Source organism: Serinus canaria, chromosome W (assembly GCF_022539315.1).
Source record: "Serinus canaria isolate serCan28SL12 chromosome W, serCan2020, whole genome shotgun sequence".
Taxonomy (NCBI): domain Eukaryota; kingdom Metazoa; phylum Chordata; class Aves; order Passeriformes; family Fringillidae; genus Serinus; species Serinus canaria.
This window is the reverse complement of record NC_066342.1, coordinates 7,071,840-7,084,667: the sequence shown is the minus strand read 5'-3', so window position 1 is coordinate 7,084,667 and position 12,828 is coordinate 7,071,840.

Below are 12,828 nucleotides of genomic sequence, written 5' to 3'. Positions count from 1 at the left end.
CGGAGATTCGGTGAATCCCTGAGGGAGCACCGTCTATCTCAACTGTTGTCGCCTCCCTGTGTCGGGATCTTCCCATTCAAAGGCAAAATAATCTCTGCTGGCCTTATCTAGAGGGCAAGCCCAGAATGCGTCTTTCAGATCTATGACGCTGTACCACTCGTTTTCTGGTCCCAGTTTGCTTAAGAGAGTGTAAGGGTTAGCTACTACCGGAAACCGGGCAACAGTTCGCTTATTGATTTCTCTTAAATCATGTACCAGCCGATAGGATCCATCTGGTTTCTTAACTGGGAGTATAGGAGTGTTAAAAGGTGACATGCATGGTTCTAGCAATCCTTTGTCTAATAATCTTTCAACTTCGGGCTTAAGGCCTTTTCTCCCCTCCAGAGAGATAGGGTATTGTTTAATTCTCACCGGAACTTCAGGATTCTTAATTTTGACTGTAAATGGGGTCATCTCCAATTTACCTACAGTCCCCGGGTTATACCATACTTCAGGATTTATCTTTTTCTCATCCTCTACCCTTAGGGGGCACAGTCGGATTTTTAATTCTCCTTCTACTACTTCAATTCGAATCCCCATTTCAACAATCAAATCTCTCCCCAATAAATTTATATCTGCTTCAGGAACCAGCAGAAAATCCCCTACCCCTATCTTAGTTTCTGACTCTATCATTACTTCCCCAATAATTGGCACTTCAAATGGTTCTCCTTTCGCTCCAACCACCGTAGCGGTTTGTTTCAACAATTTGCAGCCCGGGGGCAAAAATTGAAGGGTAGATCTTTCTGCCCCGGTATCGACCAAGAATTCTACCTCTTGGCCTTGGGGACCCACTTTTAATTTTATCAAGGGCTCTTTGTGATGTTTCGGGGTCCCCATGATATAGAGCCCTGACCCCCCTAATCCTCTTTGAACTCCTTCTCATCCCGGATCCGAACCCTACATTCCCTCTTAAAGTGTCCCTTTCTGCCACAATAATAGCAAGTTTTTTTCCTCTGCCCTTTCCCCCCTATACTTCCACACAGTAGTGTATCATTTTTGCCTTATCCTTCCCTGATGTACCTGAAAAGTGTTCCCAATTTTTTAGCATAAATCCTAAAGGGCTATCCTTAGGAATTGGAGGGAGTTTTACCCCCATCGAGGAGGGGGATTTACTCTTCCCCAAGGAGGGGGATTTACTCTTCCCCTGCCCCATTTCCTCCGGAGTGCCTTCAATCACTCAATACAAACACTTCCCCTGGTTCGTGGCCCAGGCCCTCGCGGGCTTTGGGAACCGCACTACTGAGGGTCCACACTCACTTGGAGGGTCCGGCTGCCGGCTCTCCTCTCACACAACTCACACACTCGTCACACTCCGGGATCCCGACCCCGCCCGAACGGATCCCTTATACTTACGCGTCCTGCGTCTTCGTCCGGACTTTGTGCACAAACTTTAAAGGGGTGTCCTAGGCCCGTTTCCTTTCCTTTGCTTCCCTCTCAGTATTTTAGGTTCGTCAGTCGGGACGAGGAGAAGACCCCAAACTGGGTCCACTTAAGGAGTGGATATGGGGCGCCTCCCCCAGAGAGGGGTTCCCCAAGTCCACGATCCGAGTCACGGCACCAAATTGTTATAAATGAGCACAAGGGGCCATTTATGCCAATCGATGAAATTTATTTGATTAAAGTATATGAGAGTAAAAGCAAAGCAGCGCTGGACGACAGGGGAGTCTGAGCTCCACCAACTGCCGCCGCACCCCTCCCCAATACAGTTCTTTTTAAGTCCTCCTGCGCCTGTGTCCCTTGTTGATAAGGGGTTCTTTTTTGCCGTTTGGTGGTTCCTGTGCATGTGTCCATTATTGACAAGGGCACCTGTGTCCGTTGTTGATACAGGCGCATGTGTCCATTGTTGATAAGGGCGCATGTGTCCATTGTTGATAAGGGGTTCTTTTCTGCCTTTTGGTGGTCGGGGATGAAGGCATCTTGGTCTTCCTCGGTTATGTCCTAAGATCCTTTTCTTTATTTGGTATTCAGCTGCTTTTCCTAAAATATTACTAAAGCTCGAGGTTATCATATGATTATAGCAATATGTTAGCAATTTATACAAACACAGCATTAAGTAACTTCATACCACATCTCTTATGATTTTGCAACAATTTTTTTTTTTTTTTTTTTTTTTTTTTTTTTTGCAAGGTTTGATGGTTTGGCGAACAAGGGGGGGCTTTTTGTTCACCTCAGCATGGGAGACTCCGCACTCACTTGGCAGGTCTGGGACAACCAGCCCGCCTCTCATTCACACACATTCATCTCCCCCATTGCCCCCCCCCACCCCCGAGAAATACTTATCAACCCTTTTCCTTCCCGGGTTCTTCGTGCGCACTACTAGTCTTAGGGGGCCAGTTATCGCGGCTGTAGGGAGCCTTTTCCCCTTCTCTTTGTTTTATTGCCTCCTTTTGTCCACCGATCATAACATGCGTCTGTAGGTCACTCCAGGGGAAACGGACTCTCCTAAAGTACCACCAGCAAGGTGTGTTAACCATCCTCTGCTACCAATTGTGAAAAACACCAGTCACTTGTTTTTTAAAATTTTAAAGGTTTAATAGTAATAAAATAGTTATAAAAATAGTAATACAATTAGAGTAAAAATAATTTGGACAATTTGAATTAAGACAATATGAGACAATAAAAACAAAGTGTTATGGACGTCCGGGTACCTTTTTCTGGGCAGCACAAGCCTGAAAAAGGACACCGGTTAACAAAGGATTAACCCTTAAAAACAATAGCCTGTTGTATATTCATACACTTCATACATGATGCATAAATTCCATTCCAACAAAGGATCCGGCCTGATTATCGTCAACTTCTTCCTCCTAATCCTAACAGTGCCTTCGAGGCGGGAAGAAGTTCATTTCTTCTGATATGAGGGCAATAAATTCTTTTTCTCTGAAAGATTTAGGTGAACTGTATGTGGCTGTTATCTCTCTGCAAGTCTTTCTTTAAAAAAAGTATCCTACATAGCATAGTTTCTATTTTAACAATTTTTATAACCTAAAACTATATTTAACACACTACTGAAGAGAATTAATACAGCGTTACTTTCTAACACAACACATATAATATTCATTTCAATATTTGCGAAAAGCCAATCTTAATAATTTGGACTGTGAAAAAATACCTATTTTATTACTCTAATTATATTACTAATTTTATAACCATTTATTACTACTACACTTTTACAATTTTGAAAAACAAGTGATTGGCGTTTTTCACAGAACTAAATGCTAAGTTCAAATGTGTTACTTCTGCCGAAATGCATTCGCAGAAGAGACAAATTGAAGAACAAGCCGAGCTGTTTGTCCCTTCACTCCCTCCCGAACTGAACAGATGAATGGATTCATTAACTCTGTTTTCTTCGTTTCCTGACAAGCCAGTGCTAAGATATCCTGGAGGAGCCTCTGCCCTTCCCCCACCCCACCCTGTGCCGAGAGGCTGCTGGCGTCCAGGACAGGGTGCTGCGGGTGTGGGGGAGGGACGCGACTGTTCAGGGCCCCCCTCGAGCGCCCCGGGACCCCCCCCCCGCCCTTGCTGCTCTTTTGCTGCTCTTTCGGAGGCTGTGCAAGGGTGGGCGGGAGCTACGCCCAGACGGTGGGGGCTGTGTCTGCTGCAGTTGGAGGAACTCCATGGAGGCAGCCGTCCTGTGCCGTCTCTTTCCCCCCTTCGGCTGATGGCTGCCCTAGGCCACTCTCAGGACTTTCGAAAGTGTTGGGAGCTGCTCGGAGCTGTGTGTTGCTGCTACACCTAGAGGAACCTGGACCCCTCCCTCACCGAGGCCCTAATGTGAACTATTATGAGTAAAAAAAGTTACCTGTTTTTTTTTTTTAAGAGAAGGAGCTGCAGAGTTTGGAGTTGAGCTGGGAACTGGTCGCTGGCCAAGAGTTCTTTTGTTAGTTAAATGTTGTAATCACCTGTTGAGTATCCTTGATATCGACCTTTACCTCTCTATTGTGGAGAATTCTTGTTTTTCAGTATCACCCTTGCCTGCAGCCAGGAGGAGAACTCCCCCCGATGGTGGGGAGAGAGGGGGGAATTTGCATCTCAGGAGACATGCAAATTTATCTCAAAACCCAGACTGCATTGGGACAAGACCCTCACCAAATCCTGGAAAATACCCCAAAAGAGACGAGCCAAAGCAGAATTAAGAAGTCAGGGTGGTGTTTAAATAGTAAGGGCGAGGTCTGAAGCCGGCAGAGACACTGAGAATCTCGGTCACTCCTCGCCCCAATTAAAACGATGCCAGTCGGACCCAGGACCCCCTGGACCGACAACACCAATGGAACCCTGGGTAGACCCTCACTGCCCTTGTGAGAACAGGACTCCGGGCTCTGCCCCCTAGGGGACAGAGCTGCAAATTCTACTATTCCAAGTCACTGCTGGGAGCGGTGGTAGGAACCCGCGGACCTGCCAAAACCCCATTTTGAGCTGATGCACTTTTAATAAAGGCATTAAAAAGGAGGAATACTTCCTGCCCCTGTGTATATCATGAACTTTCCTATAGGCAGAGATACTTGCTTAACATCAGTACTTAGTCTACTGTCACCAAGTTTTGATGTGTCGAAAAGTTTAGAAATCTATAAGAAACAATCTTTAGATTCCAGAGTCTGATAAATAACAGTAGAAAAAAAATCTAAAGAGTACATTGCTGAATATTGTAAGAATGAAATTGCTTAGTTTAAAAACCTATATCATCAATGTCTGTGATGTATTGTATTTGATATTTGTATATTATTTAAGGTATTAATGTACATTTAGGCATTATTGATTCTGATTATTTGGGACAAATTCATTCTATGGTATGTTAGTGAACCCCCTGTTACTATTCAAAAAGGAATTTGTATTGTTTAACTTGTTCTTTTTGTGAGTTATGTTCCAGTTGTGGTGAATCGGAGTCGTGGTACAGGAGATCTTGGATCTACAAGACCGCCTCAAGTATTTTGGACCCAAAAAGTGAAGGATCAACACCCAGAAAAGGAGTGCATCATTACAGCTGTCGTAGTTTGAGAAGAAATGAAGTTTTTTGTGATGGTGTGGTCAAGCCAATCAGTGTTCAGATTTTAATATTAGCACCTGGTTTGTCCATTGAGGACATGGATAGGCCTCTGAGAACACAAGGAGTTAAAAGCTGTGAACTCTCAGGAGAATTTCTTTTTGGTTTCTGGTTTAGAACTGAGCAGACCCTCCCCTGCCCAGCTCCGAGCTGGGCAGGGGGGAGGGGAGCCATGCAGTCAGAGGGAGGTAGGCCAGGCTTGGGCCAAAGGGTAGAAGAGAACATTGCGAGAGCTTTGGGCAGCCATCTCCCATTCCCCCCCCCTCGGAGAGAGGGAGAGAGCCAGGGCTTGTGCTTGTGATAGCGCGGCCGGTGTGAAGGAGAAGGGGGGGGGGTGCATGGCAGGGCAGACAGCCGTGGGAGTTCATGTACTAAACTGGCAGAGCTTGGGACTTTTAACTCTTCTTGGGATGATGGAAACCTTGCAAATGCTGATTCTTCTTGAAGTTGATGAGATTGAGAAGAGTTGAGAAGAATCCTAAGTGAGAAGAGATGATAGAGTAGCCTTTGGCTGGACTTTTCTTAAATAGCCATGACAGAACTCTTGAATTCCTGTGACACAGAAACTGCATTCTAGGGGGAGGCAATGGCTCAGAGCCAGGAGAGTGCGGTGATGTGAAAGTGTGTGAACAGAGACGACGGGTGAAGAGGGTAGTAGTGGTGCCCTCTGTCTTCGAAGAAGAAGAAGATGATCTCTGTTCAAGAGACCCCTCAGCCCCAGGGGGTGAAATTTGGGGGGGATAGGTGTCCCAAAAGGAGAGGGACTGTGCTCTTTTTAGAACTAGACAAAGCATCCTTAAAAGGAAAAAACCCTAAAAGCAACTCTGATCCATGTACAGTAGTGAGAGCACTAGACATAGAAAGAAGAAGTCACGATAGCAAGTGTTCTCCGGGCAGTGCCACACGTGACATGGAAACACAAGAAGTTTCGACTGTTTCCTGGAGAAGTCTGTAGTGCAAGAAGGACTCCTCTCTTCTCGAAGAATTGAGAATTGATTATCTAAAGAGTGGTAATAGAATTAGAAATTTAGTGGGGGGAGGAGAAAAAAATTTAGAAAGTTTTCATCCTGTGTTCTGTGTGTTCTGTGTGTGTTTCCTTGTAGTTTTAAGTTAATAAAGTTCTTTTTTTCCTTTCAATCTTAAGTTAGAGCCTGCCCTGCTCTGTCTCTGATCACATCTCACAGTAGATACCAAGGAAAGAGGTATTCTCGTGGGAGCACTAGCATTGCGCCAGGCTCAAACGATGACAACAGCCAAGGGACATCATCCAGAGACCATAATAATAACAACAGGTTTGATTAATATGGGAGCAGATGTAACTATAACTTCACATATATTTTGGCTTCAGTCATAGCCTCTCAGTCAAGCAGGTTTTGGAATCATGGGGCTGGGTGGCTCTACTACAGGTGATCTGTCTGCAATTGTGAATAATGTAAAAAATACTGATGGCCAACAAGCTAACATCAGGCCGTATGTTACCAATGCCTTGCATAATTTATGGGGATGAGATTGTTTATCCCAATGGGGTGTTAAAATTACTATGGAATTTTAGTAGGGACCACTGTGATGCAGGGCCTTAAGCTTCCAGTTGCAACCCTGACATAGTTGACAGATAAACCTGTCTGGATTGACCAGTGCCTCCTTCCTATTGAAAAGCTTACTGCCCTGAAAGCATTAGTAGCACAACAGCTGTAAGCTGGACATATTGAAGAGTCATTTAGCTCATGGAATACCCCTGTTTTGGTGATAAAAAAGAAATTAGGAAAATGGAGACTTTTGCATGATCTACGGCAGATAAATGCTGTAATGGCTACAACAGGACCTTTACAACTAGGTCTTTCAACACCTATAATGATTCCACAGGGATGGGAGATAGTTATCATTGATTTAAAAGACTGCTTTTTACCATTCCATTGGCTGAACAAGATAAGGAAAAAATTTGCTTTTACTGTGCCCTCTTTAAATCATGCTGAATCTAATAAAATATATCAGTGGAGAGTTCTTCAAGGAATGAGAAATTCACCTACTATTTGGTAATAGTTTGTGGCACAGGCCTTATATCAAAGGTGCGAGAGCAATTTAGTAATTGCTATTGCTATCATTACATGGATGATATCTGCGGTAATCCGTGGTTTTCCTGGGCCTTATATGAGTCCAATCTGGCTAGCTTAAGACTCTAGCCCACACGGACCTGCATAGATGAAAGTAAAAGACGAGAGGCGCTCTTCTCCACGAGGGTGCAAGTATCTTGTTTATTGGCTTGGTGGCAAGACACTCTGGTGATGGGGTCACCCAGGTAGAAAAAGAGGGCGTGGAACTCTCACACAGGAGGTTTTATACCCTAGGGGATGGGGGTGGGGGAGAGAGGACTGGAGCTAATGGGATGCCATTGGGGAGGGGTGAATTACCTATGGGACAGGCCAGGTGTGTATAACGGGGGGTGTGAGGGGGAGACCATGTAATGAGGGGGGGAAAACCCATCTACTTGACCCAACATGCTCAGTAGAAATTGCCCATCACCAGTGCAACAACAACAACTAAATAAACTATTTAGTGCAATACAACAGATATCTTGTTGGCTTCTGATAATAAACAACAGTTGTCAGATCTTGAACAATGTGCTGTAACAAATTTAAAAACTTTTGGGTTTAGTTATTGCCCCAGAGAAAGTATGAAAATAGATGCCTTGGAAATATGTAGGGTTAATACTAACCAATACTCAAATTATGTCTCAACTTGTAAAATTATATATTGAAGTTAAAACTGTTACTGATGCATAAAAATTGGTTGATGCAATAGGTTGGATTAGGTCACATTTAGGGATAACTAATCAAATGCAATCTTTGAATTATTGTCAGGGAATACTTCTACTGATGGGAGATATTTGATGCAGTAAAAAAAAAGGCCATGAAAGAAGTTGAATTAGCTTTGACACACAAACTTGTTAACAGGATAAATGCTTTTGTTTGTGTGTAATTATTTCTTTTGAAAGAACAAAAATACCATGTGGACTGTTGTGTCAGTGGAATGATGATTGAGAAGATAAATTGTATATTTTGGAATGGATATATTTATCTTTCAGATCTCGAAAATGAGCTTCAGGACATTATGAGTTTTTTGCAGATATCATTATCAAGGGTCGCAGATGTCAAAATCTTAGACCGTGATCCTGTAACTATTGTGATATCTGCATAACAATAGTATTTAATGGCATTTTCAAAATAATCATGAATTGCAATCTGCTTTATCTTATTTTGCAGGTTAAATAACGTATAATTTACCTTCTCATCCTATTTTCACTTTGACTTTGGACATTCCTTTTTAGGGGAAACAAATTTGTTCTCCTGTTCCACTGGAGGGTACAACAGTTTTTACAGATGGATCAGGGAAAACTGGAAAAGCAGCTGTAGCCTGGAAAAAGGATGATCATTGGGAATATGAATTTATGATTCAACAAGGGTCTCCTTAATTGGTTGATGTAGATTCCCTTGTGGCTGCTTTGGCAGTAAAAATGGTACCTAATGTGTTATCTCATCAATTTTTTCACCAAGGTGCTTAGGCACTACGGCAATAATTTGTCACAGAGTGAAGCAAAATCAATTATTTCTTCTTGTCCTGTCATATGACTCATATTTCATAATAATATGGTACCAATCCTAGATACCTACTCCCTTTGTAAGAATGGCAAACAGATGTTATAAAAATGGCTGAGTTTGGCCATTTAAAGTCTATTTATGCTACAATTGACATCTTTGCTCATGCCATGGTTGCATTAGCATTGGCAGGTGAAGCAGCTTGTGGTGTTATTCATAATTTTTGCCATGCCTTTTCTATTTGAGGTGTTTCGTCGTAAAAAAAGACGGATAATGGCCCAGCATATGTTTCACAAAAATGGCAGACGTTTTTTCATCCCTGGGGTGTTGATCATTCCCCATATTTCAATAGGGCAAGTAATTTTTGAACACGGTCATGATGTTTTGAAGTGCCAGGTTTAAAAATAAAAAGGGGGAATGTATACGGAGTTACCTTAAGTGAGATTAGATAAAGCTGTTTATGTGTTAAACTTTTCACGTCCTTGTCCTAGGGTGATGTTATAATGCTTGTATCCCCAATCGTGTGCTCTGTTTATGCTGGATATTATATTCTGTGCCTTTGAGACTGGTTCTGAGAGCGAAGGCAGGGAGAAGAAGAAGCACAGAGTTTGTTATCAGAGACTGCACTCACTCCTCCACATTCTGCCCTGGGGACTGTGTTGACTGGGCATGGACGATGTAGAACAGAGCCGTCCTTTGCTTTTTAGTTAGTTTAGCTAGCTGAGGCAGAGAAGTTTTACCTGGACTGTTTTTCTTTCCCTTTTCTTGGAACTGTTCGAACCTACTCCGGACTGGGTGTCGGAAACAAGGACATCTCTCTGGCTGTCCTGAATGGCTTGAGCCCCTGTCAGAGGTCTCAGAGACCTTGGCACAGAGCCCAAGATACCTGTGCCTTTGATTTTGACCCATGGAGCAAATTACCACCTTTATATGAAGAATTACAAGTCAAGAGAGTTTAAGTAGAATAATAGTTAGTCACGGGGTGAAAAATAGATTTTTGAGGTTTTTTGAATAGGGGCTCAGGGTCCCAAGATAGAGGAATTTGGGCGTGCCCTGTCCTTCTTCTTTCTTCTTCCTAGCCTCCATGTTCTGGGTGATGCTGGCACTTTTGGATGGGTTTAAGGTAGAAACTCACTGTCTGACATAGGTGATAGGTATTGGGAAGTTATGGTAAATAATGTACATGTAGTTTTTAGTATAAAAAGGATAACACTGCCCTGAGGGCGGTCAGTGTGCCTCAACCCGACCTGCCAGACAGACCTGTGGCAGGTCAGAGAAAGAATGTTATAGATAAGAAATAATAAACAACCTTGAGAACGAGAACAGAGGAATCCTGACTCCTTCTTCAACTGCTGGGCTGGGAAAAGAGACTTGTATGTATCTCAGAGTCACTCTGACCAGCAGAGATTCTGAGAACTGGGGACCCGGGGAAGCACCAAGAGGTTGCACTTTTAGGCCCACCGGGGCCTACTCTGGGCAGCAGCCTTTCCCAGCACTGGAGGGACTGATAACAGAACAACCACCCACCAGAGAGATGTTCTGAATTTGACATCTCTTCAGAGCAGCAAACAAGTTTTGTCATCTGGTATTGTTCATTTTTTGTGCTGGGGAGTGCTTTGCCTGTTAAATCAACAGGTTTTTTTCCACTTCTCTCCGAGGAAATTTTTCCCAAACTGGTTGTGGGGAGGGGCCATGTGGGTTTACTTTTTGGAGGGGCCCTCTTTTGAAAGTTTTCTCCCAAATTTGCCCTAAACCAGGACAGTCCTCTACTTGATTTACAATTGTCTCCTATATTCTATAATTTTTCTTCTTTGAATTCTAAATAGTCAAATGTTTGGAAAAATATTAAGGTATGGGTTAAAGATTTGATTAGTGGAAGGTGGACTGGCTCAATGGAATTAATAATGTGAAGGAAGGGACATGTGTGTTCTGACAGAGAATGGCCCTCGTTGGGTTTTTGCTCATTGTGCTAAGTCTTATTTGGAGTATGTAGGAAGGAACAGGATGGGTGGTTCTGCAGCTGAAGTAGAATGAGTGGGTGACACTGGCCACTAGGTGGATTGAAGCATGGACCCTCAAAGAACATGCTGTGAAGATGATAATTCAAGGCAGAGCAAATGGGGATATTGACTCATGCTGAAAACTCAAATTTAAATTGGTGGATGTTACCTTTAGTTCTTAGTATTTTTCTACAGAGAAGTGTTGGTAGTGCTGAGTAACGTGTCTTGTACCATTTCCCTTTGCATGGCAACAATGTTCCCAAAATAGGGGAATTTAATGTACCTAGGGGAGAAGTGTTGCCTTTGCATAGGGGTGTTGAATTAGTAGTTAAGGTTTCACACTTTAAACAACTAGGTTAGTTGCCCATTTTGATAGCAGCAACCAGTTGTAAGTTAAGTGGATGCTACTTAGTTCTAAGTGGTGACTAAGCAGATGACTTGGTCTCTAATTCTGTGTGGAGAAAAATGTTTTCAACTAAAAGTGAAAGTTTCATCCTGCCATAAATGTGTCTTTAAGGGACTGTGGGGTCTGTAACAGAATTTGAAAATTAATTTTCTATGTACCTTGTTGGTACATCTTTATTTTTGGTGCACGGTTCTGAACATCAGGATTTTGAGGGTATGTGTTGTATGGGCTTATTTGATCATAGTGGATCAGTTCACGGGAGTTTTGGATTTGAACGAAGAAGTTAGTAATTAGCAGGTGAATGAAGGATGGAAATGTTTAAGTAGTTTCCTTGTGAGTTGGGTTATTGCTGAATGGCTTGGGGTATTGTTGGAAGGTGGCCTCTTAGTTTTGCTGGTGGTTGTCATCATTGTTTTGTTGTAGCAGCTGGAATAACTGCTAATAAAGTCCAGGGTAAGGAAGCAAAAAGGGCCTTTGCATAATATCCACAGATGTTTAATTCAGCCACGTGGTGAGATGTTCAGGGTCCAAGGGTACACTCATGGGGAGAGTCCAGGTTTCTCTGAGTCCAGAGGTAGGGGCTAAGCAGTGGTATTGGGGCAGTACAAAGATAAGGGCCAATGGAGGAATAGGGAGGGAGTGGCTGAGGGACATAGGAACAAGGGAAAGAGCCAATGGGGTCTTAACAGCTTTTGAGGGAAGCTTCTCATGTCTCTCTAACCCAGGGAATGCCTCTCAGGCTCCCCACATTTTGTGTCACCCCTGTCTGCTTAGATTTTTGCAAGGGCCCTGCAAAAGTCCCTAGCAGTTGTGTTTGTGGTTCAAATACAAAAAAAGGGGGAATTGAGAAGAGGTTTTACAGTGACTTCTGTGAGCCAGAGAGAAGTTTGATAAGAGGATCCATGTTTACCCCTGAAAGAATTTCCTACCTAGGTTGTTGACATAGAAACCAAGCAAGAGAGAAGGATAAATAAGAGAAACCTGCAACTGTCTATTCCAATTAGCACTTTTTTTGTCTTTCCTGACCAATGAGTAAAGTGTAAACTTATGAGTCTTGTAAGAATGTATAAAAAGCATGCATGCTATAATAAAATGGGGTTTGAACCCTTCTGAAAATGGAGTGTGTTGTTTTGTATTGTCTCCATCTCAACTATGACCGGCTCAACTACAACAGGATTTCAACCTATCTATTTAGCAGCCTTAAAGATTCTCTGACAGACTAAGGATATCTCAAGTGCATTAAAACTTGTCCTGGAAGTGTCATACACTGTAACAGTGACAAAAATACATAATATAGTGATGACCAGAGACTCTTGTAGTCTCATAGGGATGCAACAGTACTGTGACAGTGTGGGGTGCTGCAGCTTTGGGACATGTTAGTTTGCCTGAGTAGGGTGGCAACACATAGAAGGGCCATGGAACATGCAGGGTATCAGTGGCAGAGTGGTGACATACCTCAGTGCAGGAACAGAGTGATGCAACATGATGTATCAACACAGCAAGCAGTGCCAAAGAGGGACTGTACCAAGCCCCCATGTCCCACCCAGCCCTGGGGGATTACAGCTCTATGAGGCACTCTAGAGGGAAAGGAGCTGGGCTGCGCATGTCAATGTAACATGTGTTGACACTGGGAATGGTGATCTCATTGTGGGCCTGGTGTCACACCAGTGACAGTGAGGCACGCGCTCAGAGCAGGAGCTGAGGGCAGCAGAGACAGCAAGGCCGCATAGTGATGCTCCCTCGTGTGAATCA